We start from the raw sequence: 11626 nt of genomic DNA, 5'->3' as shown, positions 1-11626 counted from the left end.
AGGATATATTGGCAGATTTAGCCATTTTAGGGGATATGAAAATTTATGTAAAGTTCAATTATACCAAGATTTTTCTATGTTCCCGAGGGCCCACAGCCGCAACTCCGCTACCAGATAGTAGCAGTCCGAAAGTTACATCGAATGAGCCTATCAGCGTATTCCTCGCTATTGTAGTTTAGGGCATATTGGAAGATTTAGCCAATTTGGGGGGTGAGAAAATTTATGAAAAGTTCAATTATACCAAGATTATTCTATGTTCCCGAAGGCCCACAGCTACAACTCCGCTACCAGATTGTAGCACTCTGAAAGTTACATCGAATGAGCCTATCGGCGTATTCCTCGCTATTGTAGTTTAGGAGATATTGGCAGATTTAGACATTTTGGGGAGTATGAAAATTTATGAAAAGTTCAATTCGACCAAGATTTTTTTATGTTCATGAAGGCCCACAGCTACAACTCCGCTACCAGATTGTAGCAATCCGAAAGTTACATCGAATGAGCCTATCGGCGTATTCCTCACTATTGTAGTTTAAGAGATATTGGCAGATTTAGCCATTTTGGGGGGGTATGAAAATTTATGAAAAGTTTAATTATACCAGGATTTGTCTATGTTCCCGAGGTCCTACAGCTCCAACTCCACTACCAGATTGTAGCAGTCCGAAAGTTACATCGAATGAGCCTATCGGCGTATTCCTCGCTGTTGTAGTTAAGGAGATATTGGCAGATTAAGCCATTTTGGGGGGTATGAAAATTTATGAAAAGTTCATTTCTGCCAAGATGTTTCTATGTTCCCGAGGGCCTACAGCTACAACACCACTACCAGATTGTAGCAGTCCAAAAGTTACATCGAATGAGCCTATCGGCGTATTCCTCGCTATTGTAGTTTAGGAGATATTGGCAGATTTGGCAATTTTGGGGGGTATGAAAATTTATGAAAAGTTTAATTATACCAGGATCTTTCTATGTTCCCGAGGTCCTACAGCTCCAACTCCACTTCCAGATTGTAGCAGTCCGAAAGTTACATCGAATGAGCCTATCGGCGTATTCCTAGCTCTTGTAGTTAAGGAGATATTGGCAGATTTAGCCATTTTGGGGGGTATGAAAATTTATGAAAAGTTCATTTCTGCCAAGATGTTTCTATGTTCCCGGGAGCCTACAGCTACAACACCACTACCAGATTGTAGCAGTCCGAAATTTACATCGAATGAGCCTATCGGCGTATTCCTCGCTATTGTAGTTTAGGAGATATTGGCAGATTTAGCCATTTTGGGGGGTATGAATATTTATGAAAAGTTCAATTATACCAATATTTTTTCATGTTCCCGAAGGCCTACAGCTACAACTCCGCTACCAGATTGTAGCAGTCCGAAAGTTACATCGACTGATCCTATCGGCGTATTCCTCGCTATTGTAGTTTAGGAGATATTGGCAGATTTAGCCATTTTGGGGGGTATGAAAATTTATGAAAAGTTTAATTATACCAGGATTTTTCTATGTTCCCGAGGTCCTACAGCTCCAACTCCACTACCAGATTGTAGCAGTCCGAAAGTTACATCGAATGAGCCTATCGGCGTATTCCTCGCTGTTGTAGTTAAGGAGATATTGGCAGATTTAGCCATTTTGGGGGGTATGAAAATTTATAAAAAGTTCATTTGTAACAAGATGTTTCTATGTTCCCGAGGGCCTACAGCTACAACACCGCTACCAGATTGTAGCAGTCCGAAAGTTACATCGAATGATCCTATCGGCGTATTCCTCGCTATTGTAGTTTAGGAGATATTGGCAGATTTAGCCATTTTGGGGGGTATGAATATTTATGAAAATTTAATTATACCAGGATTTTTCTATGTTCCCGAGGTTCTACAGCTCCAACTCCACTTCCAGATTGTAGCAGTCCGAAAGTTACATCGAATGAGACTATCGGCGTATTGCTCGCTACTGTAGTTTAGGATATATTGGTAGATTTAGCCATTTTAGGGGATATGAAAATTTATGTAAAGTTCAATTATACCAAGATTTTTCTATGTTCCCGAGGGCCCACAGCCGCAACTCCGCTACCAGATAGTAGCAGTCCGAAAGTTACATCGAATGAGCCTATCAGCGTATACCTCGCTATTGTAGTTTAGGACATATTGGAAGATTTAGCCAATTTGGGGGGTGAGAAAATTTATGAAAAGTTCAATTATACCAAGATTATTCTATGTTCCCGAAGGCCCACAACTACAACTCCGCTACCAGATTGTAGCACTCTGAAAGTTACATCGAATGAGCCTATCGGCGTATTCCTCGCTATTGTAGTTTAGGAGATATTGGCAGATTTAGACATTTTGGGGAGTATGAAAATTTATGAAAAGTTCAATTCGACCAAGATTTTTCTATGTTCATGAAGGCCCCCGGCTACAACTCCGCTACCAGATTGTAGCACTCCGAAAGTTACATCGAATGAGCCTATCGGCGTATTCCTCGCTATTGTAGTTTAGGAGATATTGGCAGATTTAGCCATTTTGGGGGGGTATGAAAATTTATGAAAAGTTTAATTATACCAGGATTTGTCTATGTTCCCGAAGTCCTACAGCTCCAACTCAACTACCAGATTGTAGCAGTCCGAAATTTACATCGAATGAGCCTATCGGCGTATTCCTCGCTGTTGTAGTTAACGAGATATTGGCAGATTTAGCCATTTTTGGGGGTATGAAAATTTATTAAAAGTTCATTTGTAACAAGATGTTTCTATGTTCCCGAGGGCCTACAGCTACAACACCGCTACCCGATTGTAGCAGTCCGAAAGTTACATCGAATGATCCTATCGGCGTATTCCTCGCTATTGTAGTTTAGGAGATATTGGCAGATTTAGCCATTTTGGGGGGTATGAAAATTTATAAAAATTTAATTATACCAGGATTTTTCTATGTTCCCGAGGTCCTACAGCTCCAACTCCACTACCAGATTGTAGCAGTCCAAAAGTTGCATCGAATGAGACTATCGGCGTATTCCTCGCTAGGCTACTGTAGTTTAGGATATATTGGCAGATTTAGCCATTTTAGGGGGTATGAAAATTTAGGAAAAGTTCAATTATACACAGATTTTTCTATGTTCCCGAGGGCCCACAGCCGCAACTCCGCTACCAGATAGTAGCAGTCCGAAAGTTACATCGAATGAGCCTATCGGCGTATTCCTCAATATTGTAGTCTAGGACATATTGGAAGATTTAGCCAATTTGGGGTGTGTGAAAATTTATAAAAAGTTCAATTAAACCAAGATTATTCTATGTTCCCGAAGGCCCACAGCTACAACTCCGCTACCTGATTGTAGCACTCCAAAAGTTACATCGAATGAGGCTATCGGCGTATTCCTCGCTATTGTAGTTTAGGAGATATTGGCAGATTTAGACATTTTGGGGAGTATGAAAATTTATGAAAAGTTCAATTCGACCAAGATTTTTCTATGTTCCCGAAGGCCCACAGCTACAACTCCGCTATCAGATTGTAGCACTCCAAAAGTTACATCGAATGAGCCTATCGGCGTATTCCTCGCTATTGTAGTTTAGGAGATATTGGCAGATTTAGACATTTTGGGAGGTATGAAAATTTATGAAAAGTTCAATTCGACCAAGATTTTTCTATGTTCCCGAAGGCCCACTTCTACAACTTCGCTACCAGATTGTAGCACTCCGAAAGTTACATCGAATGAGCCTATCGGCGTATTCCTCGCTATTGTAGTTTAGGAGATATTGGCAGATTTAGACATTTTGGGGGGTATGATGAAAAGTTCAATTATACCAAGATTTTTCTATGTTCCCGAGGGCCTACAGCTACAACTCCGCTACCAGATTGTGGCAGTTCGAAAGTTACATCGAATGAGCCTATCGGCGTATTCCTCGCTATTGTAGTTTAGGAGATATTGGCAGATTTAGCCATTTTGGGGGGTATGAAAATTTATGAAAAGTTTAAGCATACCAGGATTTTTCTATGTTTCCGAGGGCCTACAGCTACAACTCCCCTACCAGATTGTGGCAGTTCGAAAGTTACATCGAATGAGCCTATCGGCGTATTCTTCGCTATCGTAGTTTAGGAGATATTGGCAGATTTAACCATTTCGGGGGGTATGAATATTTATGAAAATTCAAAATTCAACCAAGATTTTTCTATGTTCCCGAGGGCCTACAGCTACAACTCCGCTACCAGATTGTAGCAGTCCGAAAGTTACATCCAATGAGCCTATCGGCGTATTCCTCGCTATTGTAGTTTTGGAGATATTGGCAGATTTAGCCATTTTGGGGGGTATGAATATTTATGAAAAGTTCAATTATACCAAGATTTTTTTATGTTCCCGAGGGCCTACAGCTACAACTCCGTTGCCAGATTGTAGCAGTCCGAAAGTTACATCTAATAATCCTATCGGCGTATTCCTAGCTATTGTAGTTCAGGAGATATTGGCAGATTTGGCCATTTTGGGGGGTATGAAAATTTATGAAAAGTTTAATTATACCAGGATTTTTCTATGTTCCCGAGGTCCTACAGCTCCAACTCCACTACCAGATTGTAGCAGTCCGAAAGTTACATCGAATGAGCCTATCGGCGTATTCCTCGCTGTTGTAGTTAAGGCGATATTGGCAGATTTAGCTATTTTGGGGGATATGAAAATTTATAAAAAGTTCATTTGTAACAAGATGTTTCTATGTTCCCTAGGGCCTACAGCTACAACACCGCTACCAGATTGTAGCAGTCCGAAAGTTACATCGAATGATCCTATCGGCGTATTCCTTGCTATTGTAGTTTAGGAGATATTGGCATATTTAGCCATTTTGGGGGGTATGAAAATTTATGAAAATTTAACTATACCAGGATTTTTCTATGTTCCCGAGGTCCTACAGCTCCAACTCCACTACCAGATTGTAGCAGTCCGAAAGTTACATCGAATGAGACTATCGGCGTATTCCTCGCTACAGTAGTTTAGGATATATTGGCAGATTTAGCCATTTTAGGGGATAAGGAAATTTATGAAAAGTTCAATTATACCAAGATTTTTCTATGTTCCCGAGGGCCCACAGCCGCAACTCCGCTACCAGATAGTAGCAGTCCGAAAGTTACATCGAATGAGCCTATCAGCGTATTCCTCGCTATTGTAGTTTAGGACATATTGGAAGATTTAGCCAATTTGGGGGGTGAGAAAATTTATGAAAAGTTCAATTATACCAAGATTATTCTATGTTCCCGAAGACCCACAGCTACAACTCCGCTACCAGATTGTAGCACTCTGAAAGTTACATCGAATGAGCCTATCGGCGTATTCCTCGCTATTGTAGTTTAGGAGATATTGGCAGATTTAGACATTTTGGGGAGTATGAAAATTTATGAAAAGTTCGATTCGACCAAGATTTTTCTATGTTCCCGAAGGCCCACAGCTACAACTCCGCTACCAGATTGTAGCACTCCGAAAGTTACATCGAATGAGCCTATCGGCGTATTCCTCGCAATTGTAGTTTAGGAGATATTGGCAGATTTAGCCATTTTGGAGGGTATGAAAATTTATGAAAACTTTAATTATACCAGGATTTTTCTATGTTCCCGACGTCCTACAGCTCCAACTCCACTACCAGATTGTAGCAGTCCGAAAGTTACATCGAATGAGACTATCGGCGTATTCCTCGCTACAGTAGTTTAGGATATATTGGCAGATTTAGCCATTTTAGGGGATATGAAAATTTATGAAAAGTTCAATTCGACCAAGATTTTTCTATGTTCCCGAAGGCCCACAGCTACAACTCCGCTACCAGATTGTAGCACTCCGAAAGTTACATCGAATGAGCCTATCGGCGTATTCCTCGCTGTTGTAGTTAAGGAGATATTGGCAGATTTAGCCATTTTGGGGGGTATGAAAATTTATAAAAAGTTCATTTGTAACAAGATGTTTCTATGTTCCCTAGGGCCTACAGCTACAACACCGCTACCAGATTGTAGCAGTCCGAAAGTTACATCGAATGAGACTATCGGCGTATTCCTCGCTACAGTAGTTTAGGATATATTGGCAGATTTAGCCATTTTAGGGGATATGAAAATTTATGAAAAGTTCAATTATACCAAGATTTTTCTATGTTCCCGAGGGCCCACAGCCGCAACTCCGCTACCAGATAGTAGCAGTCCGAAAGTTACATCGAATGAGCCTATCAGCGTATTCCTCGCTATTGTAGTTTAGGACATATTGGAAGATTTAGCCAATTTGGGGGGTGAGAAAATTTATGAAAAGTTCAATTATACCAAGATTATTCTATGTTCCCGAAGGCCCACAGCTACAACTTAGCTACCAGATTGTAGCATTCTGAAAGTTACATCGAATGAGCCTATCGGCGTATTCCTCGCTATTGTAATTTAGGAGATATTGGCAGATTTAGCCATTTTGGGGGGTATGAAAATTTATGAAAATTTAATTATACCAGGATTTTTCTATGTTCCCGAGGTCCTACAGCTCCAACTCCACTACCAGATTGTAGCAGTCCGAAAGTTGCATCGAATGAGACTATCGGCGTATTCCTCGCTACTGTAGTTTAGGATATATTGGCAGATTTAACCATTTTAGGGGGTATGAAAATTTGGGAAAAGTTCAATTATACACAGATTTTTCTATGTTCCCGAGGGCCCACAGCCGCAACTCTGCTACCAGATAGTAGCAGTCCGAAAGTTACATCGAATGAGCCTATCGGCGTATTCCTCGCTATTGTAGTCTAGGACATATTGGAAGATTTAGCCAATTTGGGGGGTGTGAAAATTTATAAAAAGTTCAATTACACCAAGATTATTCTATGTTCCCGAAGGCCCACAGCTACAACTCCGCTACCTGATTGTAGCACTCCGAAAGTTACATCGAATGAGCCTATAAGCGTATTCCTCGCTATTGTAGTTTAGGAGATATTGGCAGATTTAGACATTTTGGGGGGTATGATGAAAAGTTCAATTATACCAAGATTTTTCTATGTTCCCGAGGGCCTACAGCTACAACTCCGCTACCAGATTGTGGCAGTTCGAAAGTTACATCGAATGAGCCTATTGGAGTATTCCTCGCTATTGTAGTTTAGGAGATATTGGCAGATTTAGCCATTTTGGGGGGTATGAAAATTTATGAAAAGTTTAATTATACCAGGATTTTTCTATGTACCCCAGGGCCTACAGCTACATCTCCCCTACCAGATTGTGGCAATTCGAAAGTTACATCGAATGAGCCTATCGGCGTATTCTTCGCTATCGTAGTTTAGGAGATATTGGCAGATTTAATCATTTTGGGGGGTATGAATATTTATGAAAAGTTCAATTATACCAAGATTTTTTTATGTTCCCGAGGGCCTACAGCTACAACTCCACTACCAGATTGCAGCAGTCCGAAAGTTACATCGAATGAGACTATTGGCGTATTCCTCGCTACTGTAGTTTAGGATATATTGGCAGATTTAGCCATTTTAGGGGATATGAAAATTTATGAAAAGTTCAATTATACCAAGATTTTTCCATGTTCCCGAGGGCCTACAGCCGCAACTCCGCTACCAGATAGTAGCAGTCCGAAAGTTACATCGAATGAGCCTATCGGCGTATTCCTCGCTATTGTAGTTTAGGAGATATTGGCAGATTTAGCCATTTTGGGGGGTATGAATATTTATGAAAAGTTCAATTATACCAATATTTTTTTATGTTCTCGAGGGCCTACAGCTACAACTCCGCTACCAGATTGTAGCAGTCCGAAAGTTACATCGAATGATCCTATCGGCGTATTCCTCGCTATTGTAGTTTAGGAGATATTGGCAGATTTAGCCATTTTGGGGGGGTATGAAAATTTATGAAAAGTTTAATTATACCAGGATTTTTCTATGTTCCCGAGGTCCTACAGCTCCAACTCCACTACCAGATTGTAGCAGTCCGAAAGTTACATCGAATGAGCCTATCGGCGTATTCCTCGCTGTTGTAGTTAAGGAGATATTGGCAGATTTAGCCATTTTGGGGGGTATGAAAATTTATAAAAAGTTCATTTGTAACAAGATGTTTCTATGTTCCCGCGGTCCTACAGCTACAACACCGCTACCAGAATGTAGCAGTCTGAAAGTTACATCGAATGATCCTATCGGCGTATTCCTGGCTATTGTAGTTTAGGAGATATTGGCAGATTTAGCCATTTTGGGGGGTATGAAAATTTATGAAAATTTAATTATACCAAGATTTTTCTATGTTCCCGAGGTGCTACAGCTCCAACTCCACTACCACATTGTAGCAGTCCGAAAGTTACATCGAATGAGACTATCGGCGTATTCCTCGCTACTGCAGTTTAGGATATATTGGCAGATTTAGCCATTTTAGGGGATATGAAAATTTATGAAAAGTTCAATTATACCAAGATTTTTCTATGTTCCCGAGGGCCCACAGCCGCAACTTCGCTACCAGATAGTAGCAGTCCGAAAGTTACATCGAATGAGCCTATCAGCGTATTCCTCGCTATTGTAGTTTAGGACATATTGAAAGATTTAGCCAATTTGGGGGGTGTGAAAATTTATAAAAAGTTCAATTATACCAAGATTATTCTATGTTCCCGAAGGCCCACAGCTACAACTCCGCTACCAGATTGTAGCACTCCGAAAGTTACATCGAATGAGCCTATCGGCGTATTCCTCGCTATTGTAGTTTAGGAGATATTGGCAGATTTAGACATTTTGGGGAGTATGAAAATTTATGAAAAGTTCAATTCGACCAAGATTTTTCTCTGTTCCCGAAGGCCCACAGCTACAACTCCGCTACCAGATTGTAGCACTCCGAAAGTTACATCGAATGGGCCTATCGGCGTATTCCTCGCTATTGTAGTTTAGGAGATATTGGCAGATTTAGACATTTTGGGAGGTATGAAAATTTATGAAAAGTTCAATTCGACCAAGATTTTTCTATGTTCCCGAAGGCCCACTGCTACAACTTCGCTACCAGACTGTAGCACTCCGAAAGTTACATCGAATGAGCCTATCCGCGTATTCCTCGCTATTGTAGTTTAGGAGATATTGGCAGATTTAGACATTTTGGGGGTATGATGAAAAGTTCAATTATACCAAGTTTTTTCTATGTTCCCAAGGGCCTACAGCTACAACTCCGCTACCAGATTGTGGCAGTTCGAAAGTTACATCGAATGAGCCTATCGGAGTATTCCTCGCTATTGTAGTTTAGGAGATATTGGCAGATTTAGCCATTTTGGGGGGCATGAAAATTTATGAAAAGTTTAATTATACCAGGATTTTTCTATGTTCCCGAGGGCCTACAGCTACAACACCCCTACCAGATTGTGGCAGTTCGAAAGTTACATCGAATGAGCCTATCGGCGTATTCTTCGCCCTCTTTGTTTAGGAGATATTGGCAGATTTAGCCATTTTGGGGGGCTTGAAAATTTATGAAAAGTTTAATTATACTAGGATTTTTGTATGTTCCCGAGGTGCTACAGCTACAACTCCACTACCAGATTGTAGCAGTCCGATAGTTACATCGAATGAGCCTATAGGCGTATTCCTCGCTATTGTAGTTTAGGAGATATTGGAAGATTTAGCCATTTTGGGGGGTATGAAAATTTATGAAAAGTTTAATTATACCAGGATTTTTCTATGTTCCCGAGGACCTACAGCTACAACTCCGCTACCTGATTGTAGCAGTCCGAAAGTTACATCGAATGAGCCTATCGGCGTATTCCTCGCTATTGCAGTTTAGGTGATTTTGGCAGATTTAGCCATTTCGGGGGGTATGAAAATTTATGAAAAGTTCAATTATACCAAGATTTTTCTATATTCCCGAAGGCCTACAGCTACAACTCCGCTACCTGATTGTAGCAGTCCGAAAGTTACATCGAACAATCCTATCGGCGTATTCCTCGCTATTGTAGTTTAGGAGATATTGGCAGATTTAGCCATTTTGGGGGGGAAGGAAAATTTATGAAAAGTTTAATTATACCAGGATTTTTCTATGTTCCCGAGGGCCTACAGCTACAACTCCGCTACCAGATTGTGGCAGTTCGAAAGTTACATCGAATGAGCCTATCGGCGTATTCCTCGCTTTTGTAGTTTAGGAGATATTGGCAGATTTAGCCATTTTGGGGGGTATGAAAATTTATGAAAAGTTCAATTATACCAGGATTTTTCTATGTTCCCGAGGTGCTACAGCTACAACTCCACTACCAGATTGTAGCAGTCCGATAGTTACATCGAATGAGCCTATCGGCGTATTCCTCGCTATTGTAGTTTAGGATATATTGGCAGATTTGACCATTTTGGGGGGTATGAAAATTTATGAGAAGTTCAATTATACCAGATTTTTCTTGAATAGCTGAATGGTGGTACAAAACTTGAACAAAGCTTTTAACAGTAAATTCATATTTATTGACTCGAAGAACTTTTCGCTTGCCTCTTATCAAGAGCAACCGGCACGATAAAGGATACAGAACAGAGATGGATTCAAAACCAAATGGCGAATTGTGACGCAATAATGAAAATTTATAAATAACATGAATGGTAATTCAACCATAGCAACAATACGGCGTATATAGCCACAAGCAACTTCAAGAAGTACTGCTCGTGAGGAATAACATACAAATACAATGAGACAATGCAGCAACACAGAATAAAAATTGTACAGAAATACGGACGAATAGCTAAGCAACAACAACTAGTGTGAGATTTTAAGATGATACAAAAATTCTTTCTGTCGACAAAGGACCGGGTTGTTGAGTTTGATGAAAGTGTATTCTACCCTTGGATAAAACTGAAAACATATCGTCTGAAGAGTTTGAGGCGCAAGACGGGTTGTCGATCATATGCTGGCCAATTGAAGAACTGCATGCCAACACTTGGCTGTACGATTGGGATTTTGATGCGTGTTTCTGTTTACATTGCTGAGTGATATTTTCAGAATCAGGAGACTGCGATGCCGATCTTATCCCCTTGGGAACATGCTGTTTGATACGCTCTAGCAAGCGTTGGGATGTGCGTCCCCCGTACCGACTGTCACAGTGGCATTTGTATTCATATATGACCATACTTTGATGAAAAGCAGGCAGCACATCCTTTCGCGTGTTGGGCAAAATTTGTTTCGTTGTATCTACAATCCTCGCATTAACAGTGTTGTAACATGATTCGACGCATGATCTGATTGATTTGGTGAATCTATTGGAAACAGAGCCAAGCCAAGGAAGGTGTATGTACACCGGGCATTTGTTAGGGCCGAAAACTGTAGGTTGTCTGAATTTGCGCATTTTCTCCGCAATGGCAGAGTCAATGATGCAATCGGGAGTAGTATATATGATCGCTCAACCGGTGGCAGGGGTTCTTATGGGCGGGGTGGCGAGCTAACGAGAAACCGGGGGTGGCGAACTAACGTTTTCGTCTTATGGCGGGGGTGGCGAACTAACGTTTTCGTCTTATGGCGGGGGTGGCGAGCTAACGTTTTCGTCTTATGGCGGGGGTGGCATGCGGCTCTTATTTCTTATGGCGGGGGTGGCATGCGGCTATTTCGTCTTATGGCGGGGGTGGCATGCGGCTCTTATGTATTATGGGTGGGGTCGCAAGCGGCTGAGAAACTCGTGTTGACATATCGTACTTTCGGGTGTGGGCATCTCTCGCACA

The sequence above is a fragment of the Botryllus schlosseri genome, chromosome 8 (assembly GCF_051294905.1).
Source record: "Botryllus schlosseri isolate E-star chromosome 8, Bs_hap1, whole genome shotgun sequence".
Taxonomy (NCBI): Eukaryota; Metazoa; Chordata; class Ascidiacea; order Stolidobranchia; family Styelidae; genus Botryllus; species Botryllus schlosseri.
Note: the sequence above shows the minus strand (reverse complement) of the source record.